This window comes from Alnus glutinosa, chromosome 4 (genome assembly GCF_958979055.1).
Source record: "Alnus glutinosa chromosome 4, dhAlnGlut1.1, whole genome shotgun sequence".
In the NCBI taxonomy this organism is placed as follows: domain Eukaryota; kingdom Viridiplantae; phylum Streptophyta; class Magnoliopsida; order Fagales; family Betulaceae; genus Alnus; species Alnus glutinosa.
Window position 1 is genome coordinate 4,351,432 of NC_084889.1, and position 12,195 is coordinate 4,363,626.

The 12,195-nt window shown below is 38.6% G+C and overlaps 1 long non-coding RNA gene across 1 annotated transcript; it reads left to right on the top strand.

The window, feature by feature from the left end:
- Positions 1–273: 273 nt before the first annotated feature.
- On the top strand, positions 274–9,865 carry LOC133865946 (uncharacterized). Its single transcript, XR_009899845.1, has 3 exons — positions 274–1,180; positions 8,935–9,026; positions 9,414–9,865. It is a non-coding gene; the product is annotated as an uncharacterized LOC133865946 (long non-coding RNA).
- Positions 9,866–12,195: the final 2,330 nt, after the last annotated feature.

Consider the following 12,195-nt stretch of genomic DNA (forward strand, 5'->3'; position numbering starts at 1 on the left):
GTGGGGTATATATGGATGACGCAGGCGACAGTGACACGTACAGAAAGCCAAAAAAATAGCTCAATCGATCGAATCTAACTGAAGTTTTTTCTTCGTAGTTACTCCCATGATCCCATCCCACGTATCCATCTCAGCGTTAATTTCTTCATTGATGGTTACGTGGCGTCATACGTGCATGATGTTCAAAAGCATCACGAATCAATGAATCAACCCACCCATCATAAATCTTTTTTATAAGTTTTTTTTTCCCTCTTTCAACTAACTCAACAAAAGAACCATAATAATATTAATATTCCTCCTAAACCCACCACCCCATTGATAGAGCTAGAGAGAAGATTAAGGTGAGCATGGGTGAGAAAATGTCGGGAGCTGACGTTTCACCGCCGTTCAAACCCAAGAAAGGGAGTGTAATTCCTCCAAAGAGAATATCAGTGAAGAAGATGATGTTTGACTCCATACTTAAATCCATTGCTACTCTTCTTTGCTGCTCCCATCGCCATCCTTCTCCCTCTGACATCGGATTAATCATTTCGCCGCCCAACAAATCAACCGAGAATGCGAAGAATATGAAGATTTTCCCCCACGGAGGCCAAATGACCATCAGCAAAAATAGATCAGCTTAGGCTATATTTATATATAGTTTTTTTTTTTTTTTTTTTGCCCTTTTTTATGGTGTGGGTCAAGATTGTACTTATTTACTTCATTTGGTGAGTTCTTCTGTTACAAGGGATCACTGTTGTTGTACATTCTCCAGTGTCAATCCCTGTGATTGTTGCTATTGGGGTACGGTTTATTAGGTCTAATTAATATGTGTTTTCTGTATAAAGAAATAAATATTTGACATGCTCATCAATTTGTACTTCTTATTTCTTTATTAAGATTTCGATGTGAAACCTTTTTTTACGTAGAATGTTTTTTTAACCTTTTTGGGTGTTTCCCTGCTTTTATAAATTCCCCTTCCCTGCACATCCATCGGCACCAGTTTCGCTTCTCTCTCTCTTTCTCTCTGTAGTCCTCAAAAGTCAAAACTCCTCTCTCTTTCCCCCGCGACGCTCTGTTTCTCGATTGTCTCCGGTGCAGGACAGCCGAGCCGCCATTGATCCATAGAGGAGAGAGAGACACGCTCTGTTTCTCGATTGTCTCCGGTGCAGGACAGCCGAGCCGCCATTGATCCATAGAGGTAAGCTTCTCTCTCTCTCTCTCTCTCTCTCTCTCTCTCTCTTTTCTGCTTTTGATTTCCTCGAAACCCCATCGATCCACCATCGACCGGGTTGTGTGACCCACCACGGATCTGGTTTTTTCTTGTTGCGGGTTTTAATTTTTTGTTAATCTTTGATCCGCTTCTTATTTTTGTGGTTTTTGAGCTTCAACTTGTTTCCGAAGAGACCCGCTTCAAGATTTTTTTGCCAGACCTGTTTCTGTTTTACTTTTTTTGTGCTTTCTCTTTGGAGTTTGGTTTTTGGCGTCGATTCGTTGTTTTTATGCATTGATCTGTTGGTTTTTCTTGGTCTCTGTTTGGTTGGCGGTAAAATAAAAGCTGAGGTGGAAGAAAAAGGAAGAGAAAAAGACCACTGCAGAGGAAAAAATGTTCCTCAACTTATTGTTTATATTAAATTTATTTGGGTTAAATTTGTTGTCCTCTGCTGCTCTAAATTTTTTGCAGTGCCTTCCACTTGCTTCACCATCCTCTGAATTGTTTACGAAGGTCCTCCCACTGCGTGCTGATTGGATTTTTTGAAATACCCCATTTCCTTCGTTATTTCTCTAGTAGTTGCATTGACCATGTATTGTTTGAAAAGATGAAAGGAACTCTGCTTGGCTGCTTACCAAAGGCAGAGGTTTTGTTCTTATTTATAATAATCAAGAATTACACTGTTAAGCTCAATGAGCTGAATATTACATACAAAAGTCTAAAATTAAGTGTCAAGAATAAATAAATACAGAACATAAACCTATGCCGATTACATAACAGAAAACTATGCTGATTACATTTAAGAGGCAGAAAAGCAATGCAGAAAACAAGGATCCTTGAATCCTGGAAATGCAGATGGCAGTAGCCTCTAGTAGCAGCTGTTGTTTGACTTGGATAATGGCTGTGATTTGGCATGTCACAAGGTCGCCTAGGAAACCAGTAGTAGCAGACCACACAATGAGTAACGGCTAGTAGCCGTTACTCAGATTTTCCCTCTTTGCAATGATCTTTCTCCTCTGTATTGCAATGATCTTCTTCTTCAGCATGATCTTCCTTGATATCTTCCTTAACACCCCCCGCAAACTGAGGGGAGGTACAACCCTTAGTTTGTCTCGAAGGTAACAAAACCGATCAGCAGTATGCCCTTTAGTGAAAATGTTTGCAACCTGTTCAAGAGTAGACAAGTAGTGTAGTTGAATGTCCCGGTTAGCTACCTTTTCTCGGATGAAGTGGATATCAACCTCAATGTGTTTTGTTCGAGCATGAAAGACTGTATTGGATGCCAAAGCCAGTACTTCTGAGTTGTCACACCAGATAGTAGGAGGGCATGATAAGGCAATGTGGAGTTCTTTCATTAGCATTCGAAGCCAGAACAATTCGGAAGCTGTGAGTGAGAGGGACCTATACTCAGCTTCTGTACTTGATCTAGGGACTATGTGTTGTTTCTTGGCAGACCATGAGATTAAGTTAGGACCTAGAAAGACTCCATACCCTTTGGTTGATCTTCGATCATCTGAATTTTTTGCCCAGTCAGCATCATAGTAGGCACTGAGATGAATTGGCCTTTTGCAATAGTGTAGACCAGAGGTGAGAGTGCCCTTGAGGTAGCGCATGACTCTTTTAGCTGTTGTAAAATGGACAAAAGTGGGGACTTGCATATGTTGGGAAAGTTGGTTGACTGAGTAGGCAATATCTGGCCTAGTGAGTGTGACATACTGAAGAGCACCTACAATGGTTCTGTACTCAGTTGGATCTAGGAGAATTTCACCATCATACTTTGACATTTTGGATCCAGTAGTACAAGGCGCTCGATAAGGCTTTGATTCTACCATGTGGGTGCGATTGAGTAGGTCCAGAATATACTTGGTTTGCCTGAGGTATAATCCATTGGTGTCTCGGATGGCTTGAATGCCTAAGAAGTACCCGAGAGGCCCAAAATCCTTCATGGCAAAGTCCACTTTCGACTTGGCAATCAAAACATTCATAGTATCTTCCTGATTTCCCGTTAGAATAATGTCATCAACATATACTAATAGAAAAATGTGTACAGAACTAGCATGATACAAGAAAAGAGAGGAATCAACTTGGGATCCATTAAAGCCAAGATTGAGCAAAGCCTGTGACAATCGTGTAAACCATGCCCTAAGTGCTTGTTTCAATCCATAGATAGACTTGTGTAGCTTGCAAACATGATGAGGAAAGAAAGGATTGATGAAACCTTGGGGTTGTTCCATGTAGACCTCCTCATCAAGCACCCAATGGAGAAAGGCATTTGATACATCCAGCTGCTTAATTTGCCAATCAAATTGAACTGCAAGTGCCAGAAGTAGCCGAATAGTTGCTGTTTTGACAACATGACTAAATGTCTCATAAAAGTCCACACCACCTAATTGATCATACCCCTTTGCAACTAATCTACCCTTGTACCTGTCCACACTCCCATCTGGTTTTTGCTTAATCTTGTACAATCCATTTGTTCCTTACTACATTATGGTGAGAAGGTCGTGGACAAAGTGTCCAAGTTTGGTTGGAGATGAGAGCCTTATATTCATGGCACATTGCTTCAATCCATTCTGGTTTTGAAGAAGCCTGTTTGTAGGTAGATGGTTCTTGGGGTAAGGTTGTGACTTGCAGGACTGAAAGATGGTACTTAATGGAATGAAAAAGTTTGAAGCCAGGAAACTCCTTTGGTTTTAAGTTGCCAGTTTGAGATCTGGTAATGATTCTGTTGTTAGGTGGATGTGTTTGTTGAGTAGGTGATAATTGGGAGCTTGAGAGAGCAAGAGTGGTGCTTGTGTCTGCAGGATCAGTGGAGTCATGAGATGCAGTGGATGTAGCAATTTGCTGAGATGTTAGATCAGGTAGGTGAATTTCTGGACCCGGCTGTGGTGGGGGATTATTTTCAACACTTTCAGGATCAGATGTGGAGAGGGAATGCTGTGTGGTAGAGTCAATGATGGTTGGTCTAGGGATACAACCAAAGTAGCTGGATTGAGGATTAGGCAATAAGACCAAGGGATCATTGGTAGCTGCTATCACCTTGCAGGAACCTTGTGAGATGGACTTGTTTTTGGCTAGAAATTGTGTTTTATCAAAGATGACACTTCGAGAGAGTATAACCTTGTGAGTTGTGGGATCAAAGCATCTATATCCTTTCTGATTTTCACCATATCCAATAAAGATACATGGCTTCCTATGAAATGTGAGTTTGTGATTGGCATAAGGTTGGAGAAGAGGATAGCATAGGCAACTGAAAGCTCTTAGGAGAGTGTAATCAGGGTCTTTCTTCATCAACTTGGAGAATGGTGATTCTTGTTGTAAAATAGGTGTGGGAAGTCGATTAATAAGATATGTAGCTGTGAGAAAAGATTCCACCCAGAATTTGGAGAGACCTGATTGTGCGAGTGTGAGACCAACTTCTAAAATGTGCCTATGCTTCCTCTCAGCTATGCCATTTTGCTGAGAGGTATGTGGACATGTCAAACTATGAAAAATCCCATTTTGAGACAAATATTGCTTAAATTGGATTGAGGTATACTCTCCACCATTGTCAGATTGGAATTGCTTGATTTTGGTGTCAAACTGATTTTCAACAAGTAACTTAAACTTGACAAAACATTGATAAACTTCAGATTTATTTAGAATAGGATAAAGCCAGGTAAACCGGCTATAGTCATCAACAAAGATTGCATAATACTTACATCAACTTAGAGAGGGAATAGGAGAGATCTACACGTTTTTTTGATGAGTTAGGAGAGATCCACACATTTGAGTGGATAAGTTCTAGTGGGGCAAAAGTACATCTTGTTGACTCAACAAAAGGAAGTTGCTTGGATTTACCAAGCTGACAAGACACACATACTTGAGTCTTGTCAAAGGAACCAGACAAAGGAAGCTTTTGGTTCTTCAAAAGATGTTGGACAGTGAAGGAGGAAGGATTTCCTAGCCTTTGGTGCCAAACCAAGTCAGTGATCTTAACTCCAATGTAGGCTGCAAACCCCTTCAAGTTATTTAGATGCTTTGGATGTAAGGGAATAGGATAGAGTCCATTCACACTAGGTCCATGGAGCAGCACCTGTCCCGTTAGGTTGTCTTTCACAATGAAATGAGAACCGGTTAAGGCAAGTCATCAATTATTATCTATGCAGAATTTGTTAATGGAAATGAGGTTAGCTGGGGCATTAGGACAATGTAAGATATCTTTGAGAAATAGTTGAGGATGATTAGGGAAAATCGGAGTGAACGACAGAAGATCCAAGATTTTTGATTTGCAAACTTGCTCTATTACCCACTCCTACCGCTCCTTCAGATGGTCGAGGCTCATGTATGTTGGTTGCATCGGCTGTTATGTGACCATTGGCTCCAAAAATCGGCCGGCCACTTTTGAGCTCCAAAGTTTTCATTCAGATGAGCAACCATGGCTGCAAGCTCACTAGGTGGATGTCTTCCTTGGAAAGAATAATCCATTCGGTGGTAACATTCAAGTGCAGTACGATTATTCTTTCCACATATCTGGCAGACAGGTCGAGTGTTGGCCTAAGATGGATTCACACCTGGGTTGGCTGGTGGTTGGGCAACATCTTGGTTCATCAGTGGAAGTTGTTGGTTTGGAGCAGTGTGGTGTCTGGTGGGAAAGATAGTATTATTTCGATGAGGGAATGTCTAATGAGCTGAGTTGTTTCTTGGTGCAAAGGGTTGATAGGCTGTGTTGTTTCTAGGTGGAAATCGAGAGTTGGGTCTTGGAGGATAGCGAGGTCTCCTACAGGCAATCGAGTTTTGGTTAACTAGGCTTGGCTGACTTGTTTTGTTGGCTTGGAAAGCAAAGTTGCCAGTTTCTGCAGATTGTTGCTGTTGATTTTCCATCAGCATCTCATGATTGAGTAGTTCTGACTGAAAGTCAGCAAAACTCATTTCCTGGTTCTGTGTGGCAAACGAGTGAACAGTCACAAAGGTATTGAAGGAAGGATTAAGATCTCCTATCACATAGGAGATGAGATCATCATCCTCTGTAGCTTTCCCTGTAGTTGACAGTTGATTAGCCAACTGTTTGGCCAAGTTGAGAAATTCAGTACATGTTTTGCTGCCTTGCTGCAGAGTTTGTAGCTGCCTTTTGAGGTGAGAGATCCGAGACTTAGACTGAGAGGCATACTTAGATGCAAGTGTTGTCCATGCTTGAAAAGAAGAGTTGACTCCATACATTGAGGACGCGATTGATGGAGCAAGTGAGCTGATTATCCAGCTTAGAAGGAGTTGATCCTTTTTCTTCCTTGCAATATAGGCAGGGTTTGGAGTTTGGTTGTTACCTTCACTGTTGATGTATTGAGGAGGACAGCAATTAGTGCCATCCACCAGTCCTTGGAGGTCATTTCCTCTAAGGATAGGCTGTAATTGTGACACCCAAGTAAGGTAGTTGGGGCCTTCCAGTTTGAAGAGATGAGAAAGGTTGGGCAGTATGGAGAAGGTTGGTGGATTTTCGGTTGGTGGAGTGGTTGTGTTGGAGGTACGGGTTGAGGAGTTGGGGTTGGAAGCACTGGAGGTTGCCATGGAATGAGCGTTGGCTTAGGATGTACTCTGATACCATGAAAAGATGAAAGGAACTCTGCTTGGTTGCTTACCAAAGGCAGAGGTTTTGTTCTTATTTATAATAATCAAGAATTACACCGTTAAGCTCAATGAGATGAATACATACAAAAGTCTACAATTAAGTGTCAAGAATAAATAAATACAGAACATAATCCTATGCCGATTACATAACGGAAAACTATGCTGATTACATGTAAGAGGCAGAAAATCAATGCAGAAAACAAGGATCCTTGAATCCTGGAAATGCAGGTGGCAGTAGCCTCTAGTAGCTGCTGTTGTTTGACTTGGATAATGGCTGTGATTTGGCATGTCACAAGGTCGCCTAGGAAACCAGTAGTAGCAGACCACACAATGAGTAACGGCTAGTAGCCGTTACTCAGATTTTCCCGTTTTGCAATGATCTTCCTCCTCTGTATTGCAATGATCTTCTTCGTCTGCATGATCTTCCTTGATATCTTCCTTAACATTGTTCGATAAAATTACTATGTGAATGCTGAGATTCTTTTGTTCTAGTTCTTGTTGAGCTATAGTTTTCAATTTGACAAAACCTGTCACTTTGTTAATAATACCTATTTTATCCTGATTTTTAGGAGTAATGCTATAAGGAGGACTGTCCTCCTTGAGTCATCTCAAGATTGATGTATTTTTTAAAATTATCGTTGGATCAAAATACAATAATGATCTATCAAACATTTAATGGTGATTTTAAAAGCCATATGAAGCTTAGGAGGATCATGTCCTCCTTATAGCATTAGTCGATTTTTAGAGTCTTTAGTTGTTTATTACTCATATATGTATATTTAGTTCTCTTTCTCCTTTTTAATGTAACTGCGAATAAGGTTATTTGAGGTTTAAATGGAAAGAAACTGGTATATTGGCATAGCAGGATAATCTGAGGTCGACCGATGTACATAGTTTGGCCATGCTTTTTTACGTTTGATGTTGTGCACTGGCCACTTTGGGGGGGGGGGGGGGGGGGGGGCCTTTGTGAAAAGAATTGAATATGAGGGAAATTTGCTTGATATTCATTCAATGAATTACACAGTATTATATACTGTTTTTACATGATAAAACATAAGGAAAACATCTTTACACTTAAATACAGAATTGCTAAGTAATAATGCTGAGGTTTGTACTTAAGGAAAGTTTCTTCCAATCTTTCCTTAAGTGTGCTGTAATTCAAATGTGTGGGGGTCACGTCTATAGTCCAGGCAGCTTGGAGAGTAAGGCAAGTGCAGACTTGCTGTTTTTAGTCTTGGAGAGTTGCCTTTGGTGTCGAGTATGATTGAGTGATGTGCGTGAGAGGTTGCTGCATGAGGATTTCCGAGAGGCTGGCTTTCCATGTTTCCTTTGATAGGATTTGTGATTGAATGATTAGCATGATATGCGGCTGCGAGATGCTTAGCATGATTTGCGGCTGTTAGGGGCTTAGCATGATTTGCAGCTGCAAGCTGCTGTGTGCCAGCATTAGAGTCTGCAATGGACACAGCTGCTGGCAGCTGTATCAGTATGCTTAACACTTTGGATTTATTTGTTTTGGCTAATGTGGTAAGTGTTAAAGAAATAATTAAATGATTCATTATTCCTATTAGCTTAAGCTTTTGAGACAAGTGATGATTTAACAGTAAGTGAGGAACAACCACGCAATATATTTCTTGGATGGATCTGAATCTTAGCAATTTTCTGCCTGAAGTGCTTGCTGGAGATCAGAATACAGCCTGAATAAAGATCCCCCGAAACTTGTTGGCCACTTAGAGGCTCTCTCATATTTATTGAGAGGTACTTTTGGTCTTATTTTTTGTGCCCAGGAGACAGCTTCACTCTTATGGCTGACTAATAACTATATCCCATTCACTCTTCAAGTCTCTGTTTTTTAAATTTCTCTCCGAAACTCTATCTCCCTAAATTCAGTTGTTGATTTGGTTCATGAATTGTCAATTTATAATTGTTTTGTTTAGATCTTGAGGGGGAAAAAAAAAAGAAAAAAAAAAGAGTCATTGATTGCATTATCTGTCAAATCTTGCTTGTGTTTAGGATTTTTTTCAGCTGTTAGGTTTTACTCTACTGTTTTAAGCCTGACTTGATGGAACCTACTTCACCATGTTCTGTGCACGAATAATATATGTTTAACTTACTCATGTGTCTGTTTGATTTTTCAGGTGTCATTAGATTTTTTTTGACTTGGCTATTGGTACGGGAATCAAATATGGATTGCTTGATTGCATCTACATTGCCAGGAATATATGTACAGGTCTTTTGACTAATTGTCTCTAATGGGTTGTTTATCTTGCCTTCCATCACGAATTCACGATTGAATGAATGAAAGTTGAAGGATACTTTTCCTTGCTGGTTTTTAATTCCAAATGTTAAAATTGTTGCATATATGTTTCTTTACAGCTCTGGTAATGGCCCCCTAAAGTGGCTAATAAGAGTAATCAGTCTGAAAAACATTTTCAAGGTGAATATCAAATATCAAAAAATCATTAGTTTTCTTAAGAAACATGTTCTCAATTAAAAGCGTTTTACATAAGAAAACATTCCATTACAAAATAAACGGAGCTTAACATCTTTATTTGTCTGTGCATTTCTTTCTTAATTTTTCTAATTTATCTCCTTAAGTGTTACCTTTCTGTTTTAGGTGGTGACACGTACAAAGGAGTGGTCTGTTTTCTCCCTTTTCAATTCCCCGTTGAAAATTGAAACTTGAAGTGTAGAAGTAATTTCTTTGGTGGATGCTTCCAGGAAGTGTCCAAGCAGCTTCCTCTGTCCAGGCAAAAAAAGAATACCGAAGCAAAAAGATTAAAATTAAATTTGACCTTCGACATTTTTTTCTTTTTTCTTTCTTTTTTGCAAAAGAATGAGATGGTTTGCATCATCATGTTGAAGCGATTGTTACTTGCCAGTTGCCACACGAAGATAAGGTGAAAGTTCTTTGAAGAACAGAAATCCCAATGATTTCAATTGTGCCTTGTTCAAACTTCCAACACTTAACATAGGATACCTGCTGGACCCTTCTAACTAGATTATATATGTAAACGAAGATAATCAAATAATTTTAGTGATTAAAAAATTTGATCTTGTTCTCCTTTTTGAGTACTAGGCAGCTTCTTCTTCTTCTTCTTCTTCTTCTTCTGTTTCTTTTTATCGAATATATATATATATATATATATATAGGCATTCTTTTTAAGTTGACTAGCTAGAATCAATTTCCTACTTTTGGAAGAGACCCTCAAACATTGTTAAAGAACAGCAGCCAATATGTCTCAATCAACCACCAACAAAGTAGCTCCAAAGTTGTTGGGGCCCATGTGATTGTAAATTTAGTCGTTGGAGGTGAGGTGGGTCCAAAATTAATTTTTGTTCTATTTTAAATTCTCACAGTCGGTCGTTATTTACTGTTTCATTATGATATGAATATCTTTTACGAACATTAAATATTGTAACTCTTTTCCCGTACCATATAATCATAAGGGACATGATTGGGTACAACCATATACATAACTTTCACTCATAATAAAGTGAGGTTCACACATATGAGCTTAAGTGGATTGTGCTGAAGTTGTACAAAAAAGTTGTCCATTTAGCATTTTTCATAATCATAAGGCATTTCACGTAGGAACTCACAATCTAGTTGAACTCAAAGTCCGCCGAAATTTCAGAGAAGTTAAGAGGAATAGAGGGGAAAAAACCATGACCACTGGCCCACAACATAAGTCCACTGATATTTCGGCTGTATGTATTTTTCAACCGCTCGAATCACGGTCGCTCTCATATTCCTCAATATATATATACATATACAATCAATATATTTAGCTGGGTACAATGGTACACCGTACACATATTAATGTGCAGCCCATTAATTAGGGCTTTCCAAGCCATATTTATTAATATTTGATGAAAGTGACGTGACTACATTGTTTTTTTTTTTAACCATAAGAATATGCTGGAATTATTCTTTTTAACCTACTCTAATTGCTCATGTAAATAATGTATTGCTCGTCCTCCTAGTCAAAGAGGACCGTCCAGGCTCCCACGTGGGGCTCAGTTGCTTTATGTCTTTGATTTTTCACTTGGATTGGTTTTCTTTCGTCTCACTACTTTTTTCTCACTTGGATAAAAAGTCTTTCTCTGAGTATTATAAAATGACATATTGGCATCGCTTTTGAAGCGTGAAAAACAAATAGCGATATAGAGAGGGGAGATATTTTACATGCACGTATATTTTTTGTATAATATTTTTTTTAAAAAAAAAAAATTAACTGTTAGATATATAAGATTTACATTTGGATCCTTGTAATTCCTACAAATTCAATGGTTCATTTTAAAAAATGATGTACAAAACATGTATAAGAGATGTGCACAAAAAAAAAAAAAAAAAAAGTGTTAAGATATTAGCTTTCTCCTTTCCAAAATAATTTGTTTATCCTTTTTCAAAGGCCATAATGTTACATTTTTTCCAGCGTCTAAATTGTGGGACAAAAATTTGAGCTAACTTTTGTTAAGAAGATGGTTGTGGGAGCAATTTGATTATTGCAGTAAAATAATGAGGAAATCAAAGATGCCAATTCATGAATAAACTGAAAAGGGAGAAGAGAATTGGCAATTTGGCATCTAGCCAGCTAATTCCTAGAGATGACGTGTCCACTGACAATATCCACGTCACATGACCCACCACCCCAACCCCTTGGGGGCGCGCATGTTTATAGATTTCCATATTGTTTTGTTTTGTTTAAGGCGTATATCCATGATCCATCCACGTTTGGTCTACACTCAAATAGACCAGGCACAAAATTTTTATGTATAAAATTTGTGCCATTACCAGACACCAATGGCCTTATACCTACTATCTGTACGGTCCTGGCCCACGAAGATGTTGATAGATCAATTTGTTATAATTGGTGATAGTGTGGCGGGCATTCATGTCAATACATTAGTATAAAAGTATATGAATTAATTTAAATTCAAGCTATTTAATTAAATTAGTAAGGCCCTTAAAGTTAACTTATTACTTTTGTGTTGGGTTTATGATAGGTTTGTAAGACGTGTCAAAAATTGTCAGCTTTATGTCACGTGTTAGATTAGAGTCGTGTCGAGGTATATATATGACTATAATTAAATGGGTTATACCCTTCAACCCTAACCCGTTAATTTCATATTTCGTTTGCGAGTTGTGTAAAAAATTATCAACCATAATTACAAATCAGTTATGAACCAGCTACACAAACTTCTAATTTTACGTTTTCAAATGCTTATTCTCTTGATAGTTGCCTTTCCACTCCAACCATTTTTTTTTTTTTTGTTTTTTTTTTTTTATATAGATACGTCAAAAAGAAATTACATCAATTAAGGCCTGGCGACCAAAACATAAACACTACGAATGTAAGTACGCGGAGCAATGCTTCTAAAAATGCAGGCCTAAT